An 18,649-nucleotide genomic window follows, 5' to 3' on the forward strand; every position below is an offset into this window, starting at 1 on the left:
TCGTGGGCCTATAATAGATTAAGGATTCTTGCCAAATCCTTCATATATTGCTTGAATTGTATTATCTTCATTTTCTTAGCATTTTATTTCCTTTTCTCGGCAACCAAAACACTCTACATTGTTGTATTTCTTTCATTATTAATTGCATTTTTGGGCTTGAATAGTTAGGATTCTAGCCAAATCCCATTTACATTATTATAGTTCCATTATCTTCATTTTCTCGCATTTTCTTGAGCCAAACTTGTGTTTTCGATTTGAGAATGGTTGAGTCTACTCTCTCAACCCATTATAACATAGATTTGAGCTCTCATGCCCTTCTCCATGAGTAAAGAGTAGACTTTTTCCATTTTATGTTTTCTACCTTTCATTTTATTGTCTACTAGTTTAGTTTTCTTGGATTATGGGTTGAATCTACTCTTCTCTTGACTCTTTTCATGGATTGAGGCATTTATTTTGGTATATGCCTCTTTCTATGACTTTTTGGGGTAGATTCAACCCATTATCTATTCCTCCTTCCCTTATTTTCTCTTTGATTTTCTTGTGTAGATTAGCACTTGATTCATGTTCTTAGTATATCTCTTAGAGGAATGATGGAATATATCTCTGAAAGGCATTATTTATGGATCTAGACCTTCACATGCCTCTTTCCATGTGTTAGAGGTATATTTCAATTATTTCACTTCCATTTATTCGCTTTCCTTTCTTATCTAGTATTTTTGTTGACCCTTTGAATGATGGATGAGATCTATTTTCCTCGATTCTATGTTTCATGACTTTTAGCCTTCATCTCCCTTCTTAGGTGAGATCTTGGCTTATTTTCACGTGTAAGGAGTAGATCTTGGCCATTATCTATTTCTTTTCCTTTCTATTATTTCCATTTCTCATTCCTTGTTTATCTTCCATGTTTATACTTATCTAGCTATTTGCATATGCCTGGGTTTATTGCGTTTTATTAGATATTGTTTCTATCTTGTTGTGTTGATTATATGATAAGTTGATTCATTATGTTTGCGATGTTCCACTTGACACTTTAGTGGCAATTGGGCCAATAGTAGTCATTTTATGAGTTTTTATTGTATATTCGTTGAATCACACATCTAGGATCATGCATCTCTATCATTGTTTTTTAACCTATTACATATGGCTTGGTGCTGAGAAGTATTAAGTGAGCTTCTTCCCTTTCTTTACATCCTACTTGTGCATGTTTTCTTACTTTGTCCAATATGCTACCATGAGGCTATGTGCTTACTTGAAATATCTCTATGTTTACTCATTTTTTGAAGGGTATTTCGCCTTGATGGAAATGTCTATAACTTTCATGTGGTGATTCTATCATATTTGTTCGAAAACTATTGATAAAACTATTTTCATTACAAGGGTATAGAAGCTTTTCAAAATATGTGATTTACTCTATATTTGCTTGCTTCATATAGCAAATATAGCATTAATAATTGGGATATAAACATATCATATTAAGAATTTGTAAAGGCTAGTCTTTGATCGAGTGAGCTAGGGGTGCTCAATTCATAACCTTCCTCTCTCATGCCTAAACTCAAAGACTAGACTTTCTAGTTGTGACGGGCAGTGGACTCTATTGGTAGGAGTCAGAGTTTTCTAGTTTTTCCAAAAAGATTAAGTGGCGACTTTAGATTTGGTGATACAGTTTTCATTTGGCATTTTGTTTGATTAGCGAATTTTCTACAAATGATTTGTCATGTATTGGGATCTTAAACTGAGTTGTAACCACTTGTATGGATAATTATTACACCTTCAGCTCCTCATTTCGATGAATAACATTTGTTTGGGAATTGGTTTAGTAGGGATTGTTGTTGTTTAATATGCACCAATTTCAAGGAAATTCGTTTTGAGTGTATGAATATAAAATTATAATTTATATTTGGCTCCTAATAGGAAGCCTGCCCAGAAAATTGGCCCCATGATTTGCTGCTTAACAGTCTACCAACCGGGGACCATTGCCCAAGCGGCCCTGGTAGGTGCACAAGCAGCCACAACTCGATTGGTGGTGAGCTCTGTGCGAGTGGCCAATATTCACTGCACAAGCGGCCGAAGAGGCTACACAAGTGGCTAGAGACACCTAAGTCTCAAATTTTGGAATCTTTTTCTTTATCAAATAACACACTCCTCATTTTGAATCATTTCTTCTCTCTCTCTCTCTCTCTCTCTCTCTCTCTCTTCTTTTCTCTCTTTTCTCACTTCTATCTCTACAAAAAACACACCCAACACCTATACTTCTTTAGATCCATCAAAATCTACCAAGTTTTTTGGCCTAGTTCTTGCAGCTAAAGTGAAGAGCTTGGCAAGGGGAACATTTTGACCAATAGAGATCGTTTTCTGACAACGTTGGTGTTAAACATATTGTATTTTCATGATGTTTAATTTAATGTTTTGATTTATCTTAGAATGATTAATTTAATAAATCTTTATTGAAAACATACTAATTGATTTGTCCATCTCAAAACTATCAAGTTATTTTAAAGATCAAAATGGAGTTCAAAATATAATGATTCTTGATGAATGTTCTTCAAGTATATTGATTTATGTTTTGATTTATTTGAAAGAGTTAAATTGATTAAAAGCTTATAATTTAATTCATCATAATTTCATCCATCATTTCATCATAATTATGTTATTTTGGAGGTGAAAATAAAGCTCAAATCAAGCAAAGAACAAAGTAGAATGGAGGTTGAAAATACACTGGGTGGTTGAGTGGGTGGTCGACCAGCTAGGCCAAAATCAGCCTGTTTCACTCCAGCTCAGTTCAGCTTCGTTCCGACTTTTAGACCAATAGTATGCTCGATGACCACGATAGTCACCCTTTACGATAGGGACTCGACCGGACCACTAGGTGGACATCTGGACGAACAGCCACCAAGAGAAAACGTTCATAGTGGTCATCTAGGTGGACAACCACCTTATGAAGAGCTCCCTAAAACTTTCAGATGTTGAGAGAAGAAAAGAAAAGATTTAGTATTATACACCCATCATTCAACGGGCAAAAACATACATGGGCAACTGAGTTTCACTAAGCATTAAATTATATATCATCCTCAGCCATCACCATTCCATCTCTTCAATAGGAAGAATAGAATGGGCACTGTTAGAAGAACTAGAGAATGGAGCACTCAAGTCTGTATTATATACAGAGCTCTGAACAAGTAGCAGATGCAACTGATATAGAGATACATACAACGTGCAATATACATTTTGATTCTTCATCAATCACACACTCTTCATCTCTTTGATTTTCTGAAGAAGCTCTCCATCTGATTATTCATCTTTCCCTCCTAAATTATACACACAGCCTTATAGCCTTAAGCATATTTTCTTGTGAGAGGATTTACAAAAAAACTCTTAAGCTTCAACATTGTATATCCATCTTTGAGAGATTATTCTTGTAGCTTTCTTTGAAAGCGAAAACATCTTTATTTCAATATTGTAAGAGTGTGGTACACTTAGGTTCTTGATTCCTTGAGAGTGATTGTGAATCACCTAAGGTTTGCAAGGGTTGAAGATTTGGAAAGCCTATATAAAATATGTGAATGATTGCTCTATTTGTGAAGAGGTTGCTACTAGGGCTGCAAACGAATCGAACTGTTCATGAACAACTCGAAGCTCGGCTCGTTAACAACTCGTTTAAGCTCGTTCAATTACCAAATGAGTCGATCTCGAGCCTTATTACCAAGCTCGATTATTAAACGAGTTGAGCTAATGTAAACTCGACTCCATTAAGCTCGGCTCGGCTCGATTATATTATTATTATATATATATACGGTTAGAAACAAAAAAAAAAACAAAAAAAAGAAAAAGAAAAGAGAATTATTGAAAGTATTATATTAATGATAACCCAATCTTCAAGTCATCAACAAGCAATAAACAAATAATAAAGCATTGCCCAAGAGAAAGTGACAGAATGGAAATCAATTTATAAAAGGTGGGATTCCTTCAAGTTCCCTTATCCTTTGATGTGGGACAACCATTGAATGGACGTCACACACACAAATAAATAAATAAATGGCATGTCCCAGGTTTGGGATTGTTCAAGTGTCCCACATCGCTTTCTTTACACATTCAATAGGGACAAGGGCTCTATATAAGTGGAGGAAGTAGGAGACCACCTTTGCTTGTTCGGTTCAAGTGTGTATTTATTACAAAGTCGAGCCACATGAGCCGAGCTCGAGTTTTGTTTCATCCTAACGAGTTGAGCTCGAACACCTAAAAATTTATTCAAGCCGAGCTTTAACATGATGATACTTAGCTCGGCTCAGTTCATTTGTAGCCCTAGTTGCTAGCACCCTTGTGAAGCTAGAAGATAGTGGAAAATCTCAAGTGAAACTTGAGGAGCGGATGTAGGCTTAGTTGAAGCTGAACCACTATAAATCTGTTTGCCTCCACTTCCCTAACCTCTTTGATTTTCTTTACTGATATAGCTATTTGATATACTCATTATGTTGATTTCTGTCATTGTTATACCTGTCATAGTATTTGTTACTTTGTACTAAATCATCAAATCTCTTTACTTACTGATTTAGTTAATCCTTTGCTAATTCTAAATCATAATATGTTAAGCCAAAAATCTATCATTGCTTTTATTGTCAGCTACTTCACTGTTAAGTTCATCAGAGGGCTTGATCATTAATTGTTTTCTCATCTAAAGCTTGTGATCCTCTTAAACATATACATCATTAATTGTTAGCTCTACTTAACTGATACATCAACATTGTGCTTAATTATCTTTATTAGTCAATTATTCTAAATCAATCATCAATCTACTATACTAGTTGTAATTTTTATTGGGGTATTATTAATTTTTATTTGTAGAAACCTAATTCACCTCCTTCTTTGGTTGCTTTTTGGGCAACAATTGGTATCAGAGTCTAGACTCTTGCTTAGATTTAACCATCTGAGAGTTTTTCGATCCATGGTAACCATAGCTAGTACTAGCACTATTGAAGATCAAACCACCAATAGGCCATCCTTGTTTGATGGAAATAACTATAGCCATTGGAAAGATAAGATGACTCTATGTCTTCATGCCACAGATTATGCTATGTGGATTATAGTCACAAAAGGTCCCAAAATTCCTACCAAATTAGTAAATAACATTAGTGTACCTAAAGTTGAAGATGAATGCGATGAGAGGGATCATAGATTGTTGCAACCAATGCCAAAGCCAAACTCACTCTTGTTTGTGGTGTAGACTCTAAAGAGTATAATAGAATATATAATTGTGACTCAACTAAAGAAATTTGGGACAAACTTAAAGTAACTTATGAAGGCACCAACCAAGTTAAGGAATATCATATTGATATGCTTGGTCATAGTTATGAATTGTTTAAAATCAAACCTGCTGAATCTATTTCACGCATGTTTACCAGATTTCCTGAAATTGTAAATTCTTTGAAATCTCTTAGCAAAATCTATACTAACAGTGAGTTGGTGAGAAAAATTCTTATGTGTTGACCAAAGAATTGGGATGCCAATTGAAGCAAAGAATCTCTCAACTCCTGGATTAGATGAGCTCATGGGTTCTCTAATGACTCATGAAATCACTATGACAGGACATGATAATGATGAAGACAAAAAGAATAATGGAATTTCATTCAAAGCCTCATCCCATGAAGAAAATGAGGATTCTAGTGAAGATGAAGGATATGCCATGTTTAGTAGGAATTGGAGAGAAAAAAAAACAAAAAACAAAACAAAACAAAACAAAGTACAAGAAAAGCAATCATGGAGGAAGAAGACCTCTCAAGAAAAAGTAAAACAAAGATGACATCCAGAAGAAAGAACCTATCATTTGCTATGAGTGCAAAAATCTAGGACACATCAAAATAGATTGTCCAAAATTGAAGAAACATGGAAAAGACTACAAAAGAAACAAGAAAGCTATGGTAGCAGCTTGGGGAGAAAGTGATGATAATAGTTCAAACGATGAAACTAAAAATGATGAAGTAGCCAACTTGTGTCTCATGGCTCTAAGAGAAGAAGAATCCACTCAAGATGAGGTAACTTTCAATTATAAAGAACTTGAAAGTGCTTTCAATGAATTACATGATGAGTTTAGAAAAGTATGTGCCAAAAATAATTGTTGAAGAAATTAGTTACATCTTTATCTAATAATGTAGATGAATTAAAGAAAGAGAACATTGTCTTGAAAAATGATTTAAATATCATTTCTAATGAGAAAATTGTTTTGAAAAACAGTGTTGATGATTTGAAAAAAAAAAAAAAACTCTTGAAATTTTTGTAAAAAGAAGGGATAATGTTAACACACTTTTTGGTAGTCAAAGATGTGTTTTTGATAAGGCGGGTATTGGCCATGATGCTTTTAAGAAACAAAAGAAACTCAACACAATTTTTGAAAAAGGACCTCCTATGATACACCTCCCTATTACGTGTCATTATTGTAGAAACAAAAGCCACTATATATCTACTTGTCCATTCAAAAAGAATATGAATATGGGAATTAAAAAGATTTGGATTGTAAAAGGTACTAATCATACTAACCAAGAAGGATCCAAGAAATCATGGGTACCAAAATCCAACATTTGATTGTCTTATTGTAGGTATGCCTTAAGTCCAAAGCTAAAGAAGGAAGGTGGTACCTTCATAGTGGATGCTCTAACATGACTGGAGACAAATAATCATTCTCTACTCTATCATCTAAAGATGGAGTATTTGTTATTTTTGGAGACAACAAGAAAGGAAAAATCATTAGTATTGGTAGCATCGATATCTCTTCTAACCCTTATATTGAAAATGCTTTCCTTGTAGATGGACTTAAGCATAATTTACTTAGTATTAGCTGATTATGTGATAAGGATAATCGTGTTATTTTTGATAAATCACATTGCACAATTGAAAGCACAATTGATCACCATTTGTTGGAAATCACCTTGATAATGTTTATGTTTTTCATCTCAATGATCTCATGCTAGTAATGATAGCAGTTGGTTATGGCATAGAAGACTTGGTCATGCTCATATAGATTTAATTACTAAATTTTTAAGAAAGGATTTGGTCGTTGGACTTCCAAAAGTTAATTCTGAAAAAGATAGACTTTGTGGTGATTATCAACAAGGAAAACAAACTAAAACATCCTTCAAATCAAAATCTAATATTTTCACCACTAGAGCCTTGCAATTATTGCATATGAATTTATTTGATCCATCAAGGACATCTAGTCATGGTGGTAAACATTATTGCCATGTTGTTGTTAATGATTTTTTAAGATTTACATGGGTTATGTTTTTATCACACAAAGATGAAACCTTTTCTACTTTCACGAAACTTTGTCGAAAAATTAAAAATGAAAAAGGTTTTCTTATTACTAATATTCAAACCGATCATGGTAGAGAACTTGAAAATAAAAAATTTCAATTGTTTTGTGATGTGCATGGTATGAGACATAATTTTTCAGCACTTATAACCCCTCAACAAAATGTTGTAGTAGAAAGGAATAATAAAACCTTAGAAGAAATGAGTAGAACAATGCTTTGTGAAAATAATCTTCTTGAATATTTTTGGCCCAAGGCCATTCACACCGCATGCTATATTTTAAATCGTTCCTTAATTAGACCTATTCTAAAAAAGACTCCTTATGAAATCTGGAATGATAGAAAGCCCAACATTAGTCACTTGCATGTATTTGGTTGTAGATGTTATGTACACAATAATGGTAAGGAAAACTTGGGTAAATTTGATTCAAAATCTGATGAGGTAATTTTTCTTGGCTATTCTTTGACTAGTAAATCTTATTGTGTTTTCAATAAGAGGACTCTTGTTGTTGAAGAATCTATACATGTTGCATTTGATGAAACTAACATTTCTTCTCCAAAGCAAGTTGTTAGTGATGATTTTGTAGAATTGAAAACAAATGTGGAACAGTCAAGTATCTACAATGAAAATGATCAAACATGTGAAGTGAACAAAGAGGATGAACAACCTATTCCTCCTCAAGAAGAAGGTGGAAACAATGATGACTTGCCAAGATAATGGGTGTTTGTTCATAATTAGCCTAAGGATTTAATTCTAGGTGATCCCACCAAAGGTATCGCCACTCGCTCTTCATTTAGAAATATTTGTGGTAACTTGGCTTTCTCTCACAGATTGAGCCAAAGAACTTTCAAGAAGCCGAATTTGATGCACACTGGATGATGGCTATGCATGAAGAGCTTAACCAATTTGAGAGAAACAAAATTTGGGATCTAGTGCCAAGAACTAAAGATCATTCCATTATTGGCACAAAATGCGTCTTTAGAAACAAGTTCGATGAATCTAACACCATTGTTAGAAATAAAGCAAGACTTGTAGCACAAGGGTACAATCAAGAAGAATGTATTGATTTCATTGAATTTTTTGCTTTGGTTGTTAGTTTAGAAGCCATTCGCATGTTACTTGCATTTGCATGTTTTAGAGATTTTAAAATTTATCAAATGGATGTAAAAAGTGCATTTTTAAATGGTTTCATAAATGAAGAAGTATATATCAAACAACCTCCTAGTTATGAAAATCATGCTTTTCCAAATCATGTGTTTAAACTCTCAAAAGCTTTATATGGTTTGAAACGAGCACCTTGTGCATGGTATGAACGTTTGAGCAAATTTTTGATTGAAAATGGTTTTACTAGAGGAACGATTGACACAATAGTTGTTGTTAAAACTAAAATGATGATTTACTTGTTGTGCAAATATATGTGGATGACATTGGTGGTGTTTGGCAAGGAAAATTTTAGCCTTTTAGGTTAAAATCCACAAAAAGACAAAATAAGTTAAAATAGCTAATAAGACAAAATGTCACATCAAACCTATAATCATTCCACTTTTTTTTCTCACAAACATCACATCCAATTATAAAAAAAATCCAATCATCTTCTCAGACACAAAAATTTTAGCTTATTAAAATAGCCGAAAACTAAAATAGCCTACTAAAATAGCGACTTCCCAAACACCTACATTATATTTGGTGCTACTAATGAAACATTGTGTAAGGATTTCGCTAAGTGTATGCAAGGTGAGTTTGAGATGAGCATGATGGGTGAGCTAAATTATTTCCTTGAGCTTCAAATCAAACAATGTAAGGAAGGGATATATATCAACCAAGTTAAGTACATAAAGAAACTACTCAAAAAGTTTGGTATGAACGATTCCAAAATAGCCACAACACCTATGAGCGCATCAATTAAGCAAGACAAGGATCAAAAGGGTAAGTTCATTGATCAAACAAAATATCGAGGTATGATCGGCTCACTTCTCTATTTAACCATAAGCAGACCAATATTATGTTTAGTCTTTGTATGTGTGCTAGATTCAATAAAATCCTGAAGAATCACACCATAGTGTTGTTAAAAGAATTTTTAGATATCTTGTTGGCTCTCACAATATGGAACTGTTTTATCCTAGAGGTGTAGCATTTGATTTGATTAGTTACTTGGATGTTGACTTTGCCAAGTGCAAACTTGATAGAACAAGCACTAGCGGTACTTGTCACTTTCTTGGTAACTCATTAGTATCTTGGTTTAGCAAAAAACAAAATTCTCTTTATCAATAGCCGAAGCTAAATACATAGCTTTCGAAAGTTGTTGTGCTCAAGTACTTTGGATGATACAACAGTTGGAGGATTTTGATTTGCATTATGATCATATCCCTAATAAATGTGATAATACTAGTGCCATCAACTTAAGCAAAAATCTAGTTCAACACTCATGAACAAAACATATTGAAATTCGACACCACTTTTTTAAGAGATCATGTTCAAAAAGGAGATATTACTCTTGAATTTGTAAACACTGACAAGCAATTGGCAGATATTTTCACAAAACCCCTAAGCGAAGAACGTTTTAATTTTATTCGTGGCGAACTTGGAATATTGAATTCAACTTAAAGTTTTTGTAATGAATGTGAAACTTAAATTTGTCTTAAAATGAGGTATGTGTACTATTACATTGATATGGAAACATTCATATCATCTGAATGCTATCAAAAACTCTAAAAAATTTCCATCTCTTATCATAATGGATGTATGCTCTTGTTTGTGAACCTATTGGACTATGCATTGTTATGATTTTATCCTTTCTAATAGTCTTAAAGTTTGGTACTAATTTGGTTTCTCATGTCAAGTTAATTAAGAGTACCTCAAATATGTACATTTCATGACATTTTCCCTTAAGGCATCCAAATATATTGCATAATTGTCATATCTTTGTGCTTGTGCTAGAAATTGCTTGTTTACTTAAGATAGCATAATCTTTCATAATGGATGAACTCATTGATTCAAAACTCTTGCCATATATTTTCTTGCCCAACAAAATGTGTCCTCCACTCTTGATTATTTGAGATAAATTGTTTCATGGTATCACACTTTCATGATATATTTCTTTTAGCTTAACAAATCTCTTCATGACTTGATTTGTAGTCTTCAAAAAACATATCAGTCCTTGTGAAATCATGGCACCTTATGCTGCATTGCGAAATCCATCATTTATGTGTTTTTGAAAATGTCACAGGAGAATAAATGGTGTTGTTTTATTTTGAGATAGATTGGGGGAGTAATAGTAAATAGATTGGGGGAAAAATGACGATGTGTTTGTTTTGGAATGGTGTTATGTTTTGGAATGGCATCTATTAGGATATCATAATGAATTTCATTCTATGGAATGTTATGTTTTTGGTATCTCATTCTGGGCAAGTTTTTTGGTATTTTAATCTCATTTTATGCTTTCATTGATTGCTACTGTACTAACTTGTATATCTATTATGAGCAATCATTCAAGGGGAGCATGACTTGAGGGGGACCTTTTCTTCCACCCAAACAAATCAAAACATCCTGGTGTGCCATCAGCAAAAAGGGGGAGATCGTTAGACATATTGTAGTTTAATGATGTTTAATTTAACGTTTTGATTCATCTTAGAATGATTAATTTAGTAAATCTTTATTGAAAACATACTAATTGATTTATCCATCTCAAAACTATCAAGTTGTTTTAAAGATCAAAATGGAGTTTAAAATATAATGATTCTTGATGAATGTTCTGCAAATATTTTGATATATGTTTTGATTTATTTAAAAGAGTTAAATTGATTAAAATCTTATAATTTAATTCATCATAATTTCATCAATCATTTTATCTTAATTATTTTATTTTGGAGGTAAAAATAAAGCTCAAATCAAGTAAAGAACAACGCAAAAGAAGTAGTAGAACACAACTGAAGTAGCTGCAGAACAAAAGAGAGTGAAAATAAATTGGGTGGTCGACCATGTGGTTGACTGGCTAGGCCAAAATCAGCCTGTTTCACTCCAGTTCAGTTCAGCTTTGTGGTGAAGTGGTTTTGGAAATACTCTTTTGATCCACTGGGGCGCTCGAGATCCTCAGCTAACAACCTGAAAAAGAATAAACACTCCGGTCGGGGGTGCCAGAATTAGCACTCCGACGGACTAGTCAGTCTCTACTCTCTAGATTACTTGTATTTTAAGTTAAGTGTATTGATTCTCACATACCTCTTTCTGGCTGATGTTCTTCGATTTATATATTTTCTTTCTTGGGCCTCGGGGCTGGGCCCACTTTTGATTCGCCGTATAACTATTTACTCGGCTCCTTTTGCTGCAAACCGCTTTCCATTCGGCCCCTTACTCAACCGGCTATTTGGCCGAATATGGCAGGATATAAATGTGTAAGACAGGGCCGAATGCGATGTATATATTTCGACTCTCCAGGTCCAATCATTCGGCCTCTTTACGTCTCCCAATATTCGGCCCCCACAATTGTTCTCCAAGCATTCCACTAACGATAGTTACCTTGAGTGTTTGGTTTCGAACTCAAAAAGTCAGAGCCGAAATTTGGAGGCTAACCTCATTGCAACGCGGATGTCAGAGCACACGCCTCTCAGTTATCATTTTAACTTCCCGCCCCTTCGTATGCGTCAATTTATTGTGATTTAAAATCTTGTCGTCTTTTCGAACACACATTTTTGGATGCTAGTTTTTGGACTGCCTTCCGACTAACCTCTGCAACTTCCATTCATCCTTCGTTGTCCTCTCCGTCTCTTGTAAGTTATCTTCCTCTCTACTTTGAATCCCTTTTCTTGGTTTGCCTTTAGTTTAGTACGCTCCTATAGGCTGACCGAAATGGCAAAGCATCTGAAAGACCTCCTCTCCGTGGATCGAATCTCTGGCTTTCGATGCCATTTTTCTATCCCTGATGACGTTCGTCTGTCGCTTGTGACAGACGGCACCCTCGTTATAGAGAGGGTTGATGAAAGCACAATCGTCTTCCCTCTCTTATCAATTGTTGAGGGCGGAATCCGTTTCCCGCTTCACCTATTTCTTAGGGCTGTCCTTCGCCATTGGGGTCTAATCCCCTCCCAACCCAATGTCAACTTTTTTAGAATCGTAATGGGGATTATAGAGCTAAACCGTCGCCTTAAGATTAACCTCGGCATACCTGCTATTCGACATTGTTATGCCTTGGCCAAGTCTTCTGGTCTGCTGGGACGTTATTTCCTTAGGGCCAAGGACACCGACCATCAATTAGTGACTATGCTTTCTAGCTCTGGCAAGCGAGTCAATGATGTTATGGTCGTTGTTCGAGGTAACTGGGAATTCGGCGAAGGCGAGGATCGCCTTGATCCTATTCCTAGATGGAGGGCCGAACCAAGTGGTCGTATAGTTTCTTGCATTTATTTTTCTTGTATTTACAAAGCTTCATTTTTGAGATCTTATGATTTTTCTTGTGTAGGAAATGATTTGAAGAAAGTCTTGACTTTAACTGACGACACCGTTCTTTCAGAAATTAAAGTCGCACTCAAATTTTTTGGCCGTTTGAGTTTTCAGAAACAAGGGAGGGCGTCCCACATTCTCCTTCGGTATGAGCCGACATATACGACGTTTTCAGCGGCAGAAAACATCCCAATTCTGAGGGGTGAAGAGTTTCTTACGGCTCTTATTTTGACCGACATCAAAAACTTGCAGCAAGTTGGTTTCGAGGGGTCCGATTCGGAGCGAGCGGAAGTAGTTGAGGTTGCTGAGTCAGACTAGTCTGAAGCTGAAGTAGACGAGGCTTTGGAGTTGGACTTTGAGGAAGCCGGCCTCAATTCAGACAACCCTTTGTCCACTTCGGGCCGAGGGGACCTTCCATTTGATGACATTTTACCAGTTTAGAAGACCTTTTCGGCACATACCCCGAAGACATGGCTGGGTTAAGCCTCACACAACTCGCCAAAAAGAAAAACAAGAAAAGAATGACCGCGCGACGAAGAGCAGAGGCCATTCGATCTGAAGTGCCACTTGTCGTCAAAGCTCAGCCCTCCCTGTCTATTATCGAGGAGGCAACGGCTCAAACCCGAAGTGTCGAGTCCGAGGCGGTTGTGCAGGCCAATCAAGACGCTGAGCGAAGGGCGGACAAGCGTCCTGCTGAGGTCGAGGCCAGCTCTGAAGAAGACCGTGCTGACAAACGGCCGCGTTTAGAAGAGTCGGATGTGATTGTGCTTTTTGTCATTCAACCAAAGATAAAAAAAACATGCCGATCTCCTCTGACGCGTCAGCTATTAACGACCCAGCCATGGCGTTGAGCATGGCTACGTTCGTCTCATTGCCGGATGACAAGGAGTCTTTCCAGGCGGAGCCGGATCTGCTGGCAATAGCATTAGCTGCTCAATCGGCTCTTCTGGTATATACCTTGATCTTGTCTTTCCCATGCAAATATTGTTTTGGTTTTAATTTTCTGTTTTGTAGACGGTCGGAAGGATAGCCGAGATAGGCCGTCGCCAACATGACGCCGTCGAACGACTTGGCCGGTTACAATCGGAAGTTGAGGGCCAGAAGAGCAGGGCTGAGTTCGAAGCGGCGAGGGCGAAGATGGAAAGTGCGAGGGCTGAGGCCGAGATAGAAAGGGCAAGAAATTCAGACCAATTCAGATTGACCGCCGAAGAGAGGACGAATGCTAGCAAAAATGCGCTCAAGTTAGCCCGAAAGGCGATTGCCAAACTGGAGGCTGACTTGGAAGAATCGAAGAAGGCGAAGGAAGTAGCCAACTCCGAGGCTTCTAAGGCGTATGAGGCTGGGCAAAGCGCTGCCCTCGCAAGTTATGTGGAAGAAGTCCCCAACTTTGAAAATCCGGGATTCAAACAAGGTTGGCTCGAAGCCCTTGCTGCTGCTAATGTGACATTGGCTATGCCAATTCCATACGAGCAAATGGACGCTGAGCCGCTGGAGTCTGACTCAGAGGATTGATTAGGGAGACATTTTAGTTATCTTTCTTTAAGGATTTTGAATGTATTGTTGCAGTTTTTCGTTTAGTAGTTTTTATGTGTAAAATGACTACAGTTCTTAAGTTTTTGCTAGGCATTTCCATGCGAATTTGTAGCTTTTTGTTTAGTAGTTTTCATATGTAAATTGCTATAGTTTGTGCCCAATTTACTAATGAAAATTTCGTTTGCACTTTGCTGTTATTTGTGCACGATTTTGCTACTGATGAATGGTATTGCTTTTCGCTATCTTGGATAAAACATTCGTGTACACTTGCAGATTAGATAACTGGGCAACTTAGTAATTTATTCTCGTCGAATAGCTTATCAGAATAATAAATCTAATCTTGCCGAATATTATTAGTTCATGGAGTGGTTGCGGCATAAATCGATCGGCATCGGGCTTAGATATTTGGCCGATCAGATTAATAAATCTGCCCTTGCCCCAGCCAGTGCATGAGCTCCAAAAGCCGAATATTATTAGTTCATGGAGTGGCTGCGGCATAAATCGATCGGCATCGGGCTTAGATATTTGGCTGATCAGATTAATAAATCTGTCCTTGACCCAGCTAGTGTATGAGCTCCAAAAGCCGAATATTATTAGTTCATGGAGTGGCTGTGGCATAAATCGATCGGCTTCGGGCTTAGATATTTGGCCGATAAGTTTAATAAGTCAGCCCTTGCCCCAGCCAGTGCATGAACTCCGAAAGCTGAATATCATTAGTTCATGGAGTGGCTGCGACATAAATCGATCGGCATCGGGCTTAGATATTTGGCCAATCAGATTAATAAATCTGCCCTTGCCCCAGCCAGTGCATGAACTCCGAAAGCCGAATATCATTAGTTCATGGAGTAGCTGCGGCATAAATCAATCGGCATCGGGCTTAGATGTTTGGCCGATCAGATTAATAAATCTACCCTTGCCCCAGCCAGTGCATGTACTCCGAAAGCCGAATATCATTAGTTCATGGAGTGGCTGCGGCATAAATCGATTGGCATCGGGCTTAGATATTTGGCCGATCAGATCAATAAATCTGCCCTTGCCCCAGCCAGTACATGAGCTCCAAAAGCCGAATATTATTAGTTCATGGAGTGGCTGCGACATAAATTGATCGGCATCAGGCTTAGATATTTGGCCGATCAGATTAATAAATCTGCCCTTGCCCTAGCCAGTGCATGAACTCCGAAAGCCGAATATCATTAGTTCATGGAGTGGCAGTGGCGCACGTCGATCGGCATCGAGCTTTTGGAGTTTAGCATTAATAAAGTCGCCTCGGGGGCACTACATGCATTAGGAATAAATGGGGTGGGTTCTTCGCGCCAGTGATTCCACAAGTTGCCCCGGCCCATAATTGTCCTGCGCGAATGGGGCTCCGAATCCGGAGACTTGGCTTGGCCAATTGTGATATCCATGAAGGACACTCCAAATCCGGAGTGTTAATCAGCCTAAAGGTGCATGCACCAATGGGGCTCCAAATCCGGAGACTTGGCTTGGCCAATCGTGATATCCACGAAGGGCGTTCCGAATTCGGAGGCTTAATCGGCCCAAAGGTGTCATGCACCAATGGGGCTCCAAATCCGGAGACTTGGCTTGGCCAATCGTGATATCCACGAAGGGTGTTCCGAATCCGGAGGCTTAATCGGCCCAAAGGTGTCATGCACCAATGGGGCTCCAAATCCGGAGACTTGTCTTGGTCAATCGTGATATCCACGAAGGGTGTTCCGAATCCGGAGGCTTAATCGGCCCAAAGGTCTCATGCACTAATGGGGCTTTGAATCTGGAGACTTGACTTGGCCAATCGTGATATCCACGAAGGGTGCTCCGAATCCGAAAGCTTAATTGGCCCAAAGGTGTCATGCACCAATGGGGCTCCGAATCCGGAGACTTAACTTGGCCAATCGTGATATCCACGAAGGGCGCTCTGAATCTGGAGGCTTAATCAGCCCAAAGGTGTCAAGTACCAATGGGGCTCCGAATCTGGAGACTTGACTTGGCCAATCGTGATATCCCCGAAGGGCGCTCCAAATCCGGAGACTTAATCGGCCCAAAGGTCTCGTGCACCAATGGGGCTCCGAATCCGGAGACTTGCCTTGGCCAATCGTGATATCCGCGAAAATCACTCCGAATCTGGAGGCTTAATCGGCCCAAAGAAGTCATGCACCAATGGGGCTGCGAATCCGGTGACTTGACTTGGCCAATCGTGATATCCACGAAGGGCGCTCCGAAGGTGGAGGTTTAATCGGCCCAAAGGTGTCATGCACCAACGGGGCTCCGAATCCAGAGACTTGACTTGGCCAATCGTGATATCCACGAAGGACGCTCCGAATCCGGAGTGTTAATCAGCTTAAAGGTGCATGCACCAATGGGGCTCCAAATCCGGAGACTTGGCTTGGCCAATCGTGATATCCACGAAGGGCGTTCCGAATCCGGAGGCTTAATCGGCCCAAAGGTGTCATGCACCAATGGGGCTCCAAATCCGGAGACTTGTCTTGGCCAATCGTGATATCCACGAAGGGTGTTCCGAATCCGGAGGCTTAATCGGCCCAAAGGTCTCATGCACTAATGGGGCTCTGAATCTGGAGACTTGACTTGGCCAATCGTGATATCCACGAAGGGTGCTCCGAATCCGAAAGCTTAATTGGCCCAAAGGTGTCATGCACCAATGGGGCTCCGAATCCGGAGACTTAACTTGGCCAATCGTGATATCCACGAAGGGCGCTCTGAATCTGGAGGCATAATCAGCCCAAAGGTGTCAAGTACCAATGGGGCTCCGAATCTGGAGACTTGACTTGGCCAATCGTGATATCCCCGAAGGGCGCTCCAAATTCGAAGGCTTAATCGGCCCAAAGGTGTTATGCACCAATGGGGCTTCGAATTCGATGACTTGACTTGGCCAATCGTGATATCCACGAAGGGCGCTCCAAATCCGGAGACTTAATCGGCCCAAAGGTCTCATGCACCAATGGGGCTCCGAATCCAGAGACTTGCCTTGGCCAATCGTGATATCCGCGAAAAGCACTCCGAATCTGGAGGCTTAATCGGCCCAAAGAAGTCATGCACCAATGGGGCTCCGAATCTGGTGACTTGACTTGGCCAATCGTGATATCCACGAAGGGCGCTCCGAAGGTGGAGGTTTAATCGGCCCAAAGGTGTCATGCACCAACGGGGCTCCGAATCCAGAGACTTGACTTGGCCAATCGTGATATCCACGAAGGACGCTCCGAATCGGGAGTGTTAATCAGCCTAAAGATGCATGCACCAATGGGGCTCCAAATCCGGAGACTTGGCTTGGCCAATCGTGATATCCACGAAGGGCGTTCCGAATCCGGAGGCTTAATCGGCCCAAAGGTGTCATGCACCAATGGGGCTCCAAATCCGGAGACTTGTCTTGGCCAATCGTGGTATCCACGAAGGGTGTTCCGAATCCGGAGGCTTAATCGGCCCAAAGGTCTCATGCACCAATGGGGCTCTGAATCTGGAGACTTGACTTGGGCAATCGTGATATCCACGAAGGGTGCTCCGAATCCGAAAGCTTAATTGGCCCAAAGGTGTCATGCACCAATGGGGCTCCGAATCCGGAGACTTAACTTGGCCAATCGTGATATCCACGAAGGGCGCTCTGAATCTGGAGGCTTAATCAGCCCAAAGGTGTCAAGTACTAATGGGGCTCCGAATCTGGAGACTTGACTTGGCCAATCGTGATATCCCCGAAGGGCGCTCCAAATTCGAAGGCTTAATCGGCCCAAAGGTGTTATGCACCAATGGGGCTTCGAATTCGGAGACTTGACTTGGCCAATCGTGATATCCACGAAGGGCGCTCCAAATCCGGAGACTTAATCGGCCCAAAGGTCTCATGCACCAATGGGGCTCCGAATCCGGAGACTTGCCTTGGGCAATCGTGATATCCGTGAAAAGCACTTCGAATCTGTAGGCTTAATCGGCCCAAAGAAGTCATGCACCAATGGGGCTCCGAATCCGGTGACTTGACTTGGCCAATCGTGATATGCACGAAGGGCGCTCCGAATGTGGAGGTTTAATCGGCCCAAAGGTGTCATGCACCAATGGGGCTCCGAATCCAGAGACTTGACTTGGCCAATCGTGATATCCATGATAGGCACTCCGAATCTGGAGGCTTAATCGACCCAAAGGTCAATTGTACCAATGGGGCTTCGAATCCGAAGACTTACCTTGGCCAATCGTGATATCCATGAAGGGCGCTCCGAATCCGGAGGTTAATCGGCCCAAAGGTGTCATGCACCAATAGGGCTCTGAATCTGGAGACTTGACTTGGCCAATCGTGATATCCACAAAGGGCGCTCCGAATCCGGAGACTTTTGAACTGAATTACGCGATGAGGAAACGGGAAACTTTGTATTGCAAAAATGAA

The sequence above is a fragment of the Camellia sinensis genome, chromosome 4, assembly GCF_055761805.1.
Source record: "Camellia sinensis isolate YWXY chromosome 4, ASM5576180v1, whole genome shotgun sequence".
Lineage (NCBI taxonomy): Eukaryota > Viridiplantae > Streptophyta > Magnoliopsida > Ericales > Theaceae > Camellia > Camellia sinensis.